The sequence below is a fragment of the Pongo abelii genome, chromosome 17 (assembly GCF_028885655.2).
Source record: "Pongo abelii isolate AG06213 chromosome 17, NHGRI_mPonAbe1-v2.0_pri, whole genome shotgun sequence".
Taxonomy (NCBI): Eukaryota; Metazoa; Chordata; class Mammalia; order Primates; family Hominidae; genus Pongo; species Pongo abelii.
This window is the reverse complement of record NC_072002.2, coordinates 70330015-70336134: the sequence shown is the minus strand read 5'-3', so window position 1 is coordinate 70336134 and position 6120 is coordinate 70330015. Positions and strand designations below refer to the sequence as shown.

The window sequence follows — 6120 nt, the reverse complement described above, 5'->3', positions numbered from 1 at the left end:
GTAATCCTATCCCTCTCATCACAGTGATTAATTTGGGTCATCCAGCCCTAAGCAAATCCATGCATGGTATTTTTTGGTTTTAGGGATTGTTCCATGATGGTCCCAATCAGGACAAAGTTCAGCAGGAATTTTGCTCTTTTATAGACTGAACTTGCTGCCATTGAAAGTCAATGAGGAAGCAAGTAGATCTGGAATCCTATGACCATGAGAGAAGCCTGCTTTAGGGTGAAGTTGACATGGAAGTGTCAGAGGTGAGGGGTACAAAGAACCTTTTTGTCCTTGCTAATATGGTAGATCCACTGGATCTCAGATTGCACCTGATACCTGTTGAAGTTTTCTGGCTTTTCTCACCCCTAGGCCCTTCTCCAATCCTGATGCTAGCTGTTGACAACAGTCATTATTGAATAAATGTCAGAAACCTCATCTGAATTCAAGGAGTCTCCCAGCTCTTTCTAAACCCATACTTGCTCGTTGTAACTGTAGCTCAGCCCAAGATGGAATAGACTACCTTGGTGAGAACAGGTGTATGAAGAATCACTGATTTAAAGATTGTTCATAACATATCCCAGTCATTAGGCACAAGTCTATTTATTGAGACATTGTAAGGGGTAATTCTTGGAAGGACATAGGTCCAAAATGTTGAATTGGACGTCTAGAAGTCAGGGTGGTAAAAACGAAGTATATATTGATTAAGTGGAGAGTTACATGAGTAGAGAAGCAAAATGAAGCAGAGTAGAAAATTAAAGGTTTTGGGAGGAGTACTGCCTGAATTTAGATGTTTTTAAAGTATAGCTTTCTGTCTTCATGGGAATATCTTTTTGATATACTGAGAAAAAGAAATCCAGGTGTTCTTCACTTTTGTAAGCAACCTGGTTTTTCATGCGGGGAGCACAGACAACAGGATTTCTTGCCAATCAGTTACCATTGTGAGGCCTGATTTTTCATCTGTAAAATGAGGATAATACAGTCTACCTGAGTAATGGCTGTGAAAGTTAAATGAAACAATTTGAGTACAAATACCTCACAATGAATGATTGTTTTCATTGATGTGGTGGTAAATGTTTAATAAACTCTTTTTCAAAGAATAAAAGCCGTTATTTGTCATGTTTGCCAATTTCCATGGTGTAAATACTCCCAACATTGTGCCAGTTCCGAGTTACCAGCGTGTTACAAAATTGAACATGGAGTTAGAGAAATACACATATAATGCCGGAGAGCTCACCAGGATGCCACTGCTTTCCTTCTTTCCAAATTAGATACATCCCAGATTTTTTTTTTTGAGATGGAGTCTCGCTCTGTTGCCCAGGCTGGAGTGCAGTGGCGCAGTCTTGGCTCACTGCAGCCTCCGCCTTCCATGTTCAAGTGATTCTCCTGCCTCAGCCTCCCAAGTAGCTGCGATTACAGGCGCCTGCCACCACGCCCAGCAATTTTTTGTATTTTTAGTAGAGACAGAGTTTTACCATATTGCCTAGGCTGGTCTCAAACTCCTGGCCTCAAGTGATACACCCACCTCAGCCTCCCAAAGTGTTGGGATTACAGGCGTGAGCCACCGCACCCGGCCCATGAGCCACCACGCCTGGCCTATGCCAGATTTTGTACAAAGTAAAATCAATCCTTGTCCCTCACCACTGTTATACTAGGGTTTGCTTGATTTTAGTGACATCTGTATTAGGGTTGACACAGAATTAATAACTGAATCAATAAAGAGACCGGGAACAGGGCCACGCCTTACACAATGTGACATGAAAAATGTTGAGGTGTAGCAGTTTATTCCCTTAGGTTAATCATGAACCTTTCTGTTAGGCCCCTTTGAAATTTAATATCACTCTGTCCTAAATCACCAGTACCTTGCAAGTGTTGATTCTAGCCCATATAACTCACCTTTCTCAAAAATTCTGCTATGTTTGTTTTAATAACCAAATACTGTGTTTTATTTTCGGAAGATTTTCTTCCCAATCTAGATTATATATTTTAGAGAGAAAGCATCCTATTTTATGTACATTTTGTATCCTTTTGGTGTCAAATATCATGCTATGACCATAACAATAAGTGTAATACACATAGTATCCTCCCCCCGCCCCCCCGCTTTTTTTTTTTTTTGAGTTCCTACTGTGTTCCAGGTTCCATGGTAACATTTTCCTTGTTATCTGTAATCATCACAACAGTGCTGGAGGGTAAATACAGTCATTCCCATTTTACAGATGAGGATACATTCAATGTGAGATGTTACTTTCTTCAGAATTGCCCAGGTAGCAGGCAGCTCACCACACCACCATGGGTGGTATTCAAAAGGTAATAGTTAAGAGAAAGAATGGATAATGAATATCTTGTGTCTATTTTCTTGAGACAGACGAGACTGAGCAGCCTGAGAACATTTGGTGCTCAGAGGGAGGAAATGCTAAGAGGGGAAAACAAGTCTGAAAGGGAAAGAAGGATAGTTCAAAGACCAGTTTCCCCTGCTTCACAATTCTGACTGGTGCCAGCTCTAACTGCGTATGTTTGCTTTACTTGGAAGATAGAATCATAGCGCCAGAATTCACGGAAGTCTGTTTTGGAAGATGCATTAGTCAGGGTATGCTAATTGCTGGAACAAACAATCCCCAAACTTCAGTAGCTTAACACTGCAGAGGGTTATTACCCTCTGGTGTCACAGAGCAATGTGGGTGGGCTCTGGTCCTAGCCTGGCTTCTTCCATGGCTCAGGTCTGCTATCCTCTAAGATCTTGGAGTTCACTAGATATTGGTATCAGGCTGATCAAAGAGGAAAAGGAGAGTGCATAGACGATTACATGGGAAATTTTAAAGGCCAGGTCTGGACAAGACAAGTATTACTTCTGCTCACATTTTATTGGTCAAATCCTAGTCATATGATCCCATGACTGCAAAGGAGGATGGGGAATTTCAGATTCCTAGGTGGTCAGGGACAGAAGGAGATGGGGATTGGTGAAAACATAGCCTGGCTTTAGCCACAGAGGGTTACACCAGAGGCCTGCAAGTTTGGTGACCACTAGTTTTCAAAGGTATTGGGTATTTGATAAAATCCAGTGTCTTCCAGAGATTGAACATGAGCCACATATAAATAACTTTCCCAGTGACAGGCCATCAGCAGACCAAGGACAACATTGGGTCTTCATGTCTTCATTGGACTGCTGATGGCCTGTCATTGGGGAAGTTATTTACCTTCTCTGAAGAGAAAATAATAACTTGCCTTTCAGAGTTGTTTGGGACACTAAAGGAAATCATGAAGATGGAACTGATTTGTTAACTAGAAATGGACACAAGTATTGGTTACAGGTTTAAAATGAAACTTGCAATGTTTGAGGAAGAAAGGGAAAATGTTAATGCAAAAACAAAAAAGGTAAAGAAATGATGGGAAGTAGGTTATTGGCACTTTTTCTTTGGAAACCCATTGCCATATTTCATGTAATTAAACTTCATTCCTTTTAATGAAGCAATTCTTCTAAATAATACAGAGATTTCCCACCAATGTAATATTTAACATTTATAATTTTCACCTTAAAGGTTGAACATTTTTAATTTTAAAACTGTTTGTTGCAGTTTAAATCTCCTTATGCCACAGAACTGTGGACTTTCTCTGGTTGCAAAATTCTTTACAGTGCCTTGAATTGAAAAGGGCTTAAGTAAAAAAAGCTGGGGGAAGTGGGGGCCTTTTACAAACAAATTACAACTCATTTGGTACAATGAGGATAATTCATTTTGTCTTGTTTTGCATGGCTGTATATTGTTTTGAATTCATTCTGCATTTCGGAAGCTTGCAGTATTTCTATTCTGTAGGTTTCTTACTTGTAACTGCAGATTTCGCGGTTTCTTTTGTGTACCACTTGCCTCCCAGAATTTGGCCCAACAGTTTTGAGTAGCTGAACAATTTATCGGGGACAGATCAGCTGAAATGTGGCTCAACTTTGAGTAAAGCAGAAGGAATGGCATAAGGTTAGGTGACTGATGTGTGAGTTTTTGAATTTGATTTGGTTTTACATGGAAAGGTTGAAGCAATGATCCATGTATTCTAATAAAAATCATCAGTACAAATCAAATAAAATCTGGCTTAGTGGCTGTTTTCCCACTGTATCATTCATGGCTAGCCTGTGCTGTTACAGACCACATTTGGCAGGCATGGCTTTTTCCTACAACAGATCTTAAAGTAACATTGCAATCTTTGCTGTTAAAAAGGCATCTTTTCTAATCAAACTGTCTGCTAATCTCATCAGATAAATCATTATTCTCTACTGACAGCTCGGGCTTTCCCGGAACCCCTTCCCTGCTTCTTGTTTTCTCTCAAGATGCCTGGTTATCGTCATTCTTCAGGTCTTTGCCTCTATCGCCTTTCACACTAATGACATTTCTTCCATTCCTGAGGAAGAGTTACAGATTTTTACCATTCCACTTACTGAATTGGTAAGACCAGTACCTCAGAGCAGCTCATCTGTTTCTGACCGGTATTCCACTAGTTATCAGATGGGCAAAAGGCAGGATGCATCCAAGTTGCAGACCTACTAGAACGAAAAATGCCTATTCCCAGGAATTTGATATGATTAAACCTAAGAAATCATCAGTTGATGTGTTCTCATCTCTTTCAGGTCTTACCCCCAACAGCTGGACTAGTAAAGTAAGGCAGATGTGTTTTCACTACTTGAGTAGTGAACATGTTTTATAGAACCTGAAAGTGAAAGTAAGGGAGGCAGCATGGTTTGGAGGAAACCTTGGTCCATTTTTCCCTCATAGACCTGTCCTGCTAACAAAGTCCTGGGCATTTCTTAAACTGATGGCAACTGCGTGTGCCCTGGTGGTGAAATGGTGTTGCAGTACGCCTGGGCACTGCCCTATGAAAAAGGACACACAGAGGGGAGACTCACAGTTTTGTTTTCATTGCTGACATGGTTTAAAAATGTACGTTGCTAGCTGTGAAAACTCAGTCATTATAACACCGTACACCTTTCTTTTTTCAGCAAGTATTCCTTGTGAACATTAGCAAGTATTCTATTCTCTGTTAGTATTAAACAGGTAATCGTAATAGCATGAAAGAGTGAAAGTATGTCTTATGCAAAATAGCCTGTTTTATATAGGGCATCTACCAATTTTCTTGTGATTTTTGTTTTTTCCTCTTTTGAAAAATGATTTTAGTCTGCTCGTGTTTAGGTAGGTAATTTCTCTTGATCCCAATTTTATACTTTAAATGATCCCAGATATTGCATTTTAAATGAGATGATTATATAAAAAATAGGAAGCAGAAAGCATAATTAAAAATTGTGGTTACATTATCATGAGACCAAATGACCAGTCAGACTTCTCTGACCAATTTCATAAAAAATAAGGAGGTATCATTTGAACAAGTTGTAACATATGGGAACTGTTTTAAACACCATCATTAATATCAAGAAACTATTAGGAAATGCAAGTTTGTGTATCGTGTGTGTGTATGCTGATTTTACACACACAGGCACATGCACACACAGGCACACACACATTTATAAGCCCAAGTAAGAGAAACCTTTGCCAATGTCTGCCAGGCATTTGGCTGAAGTGGAATTGTGAGGAACATTTTCTCAGCCTTTATAAATCACAGTTGAAATATGTCAGCACTGTTCAGTTTATAAAATGACAAGGGTTGTAGGCTGGGCATGGTGGCTTACGCCTGTAATCCCAGCACTTTGGGAGGCTGAGGCGGGAGGATTGCCTGAGCCCAGGAGTCGGAGATCAACCTGAGCAACATAGTGAGACCCTGTCTCTACAAAAAATTCACTGGGTGTGGTGGTGTGTGCCTTTGGTCCCAGCTACTCAGGAGGCTGAGGTGGGAGGATTACTTGAGCCTGGGAGGTTGAGCCTGCAGTGAGCCCTGATCTCACCACTGCACTACATACACCCTAGATGAAGAGCAAGACCCCATCTCAAAAAAAAACAAAACAAACAAACAAAAAAAAAAACCCAAAAAAACAACGAAGCCTTCATCTAAAGGTTAAAGGGACTGTTTCTACCTTATATTGATTATAACAAGTTAACTCACTCAATATTGTATGATATGCTTATGCTGTATTGAATGGCAAAGTTCCTCTCACAGTCTTTTTTGGGGTCACCCTTCACTCTTCACCTTGTGAGGGTGGCT

At 40.2% G+C, this 6120-nt stretch overlaps 1 protein-coding gene and 1 long non-coding RNA gene across 25 annotated transcripts in view; both read left to right on the top strand.

Annotated features, from left to right (window-relative positions):
• The window catches only part of LOC134760301 (uncharacterized), a 101076-nt gene extending 95114 nt beyond the window's left edge, over nucleotides 1-5962 (top strand). The window contains exon 2 of the long non-coding RNA XR_010137587.1: nucleotides 145-5962. This is a non-coding gene — a long non-coding RNA (uncharacterized LOC134760301). The remainder of the gene's footprint in view (nucleotides 1-144) is intronic.
• The window catches only part of TCF4 (transcription factor 4), a 366054-nt gene that overhangs the window by 107263 nt on the left and 252671 nt on the right, over nucleotides 1-6120 (top strand). The window lies entirely within an intron of this gene.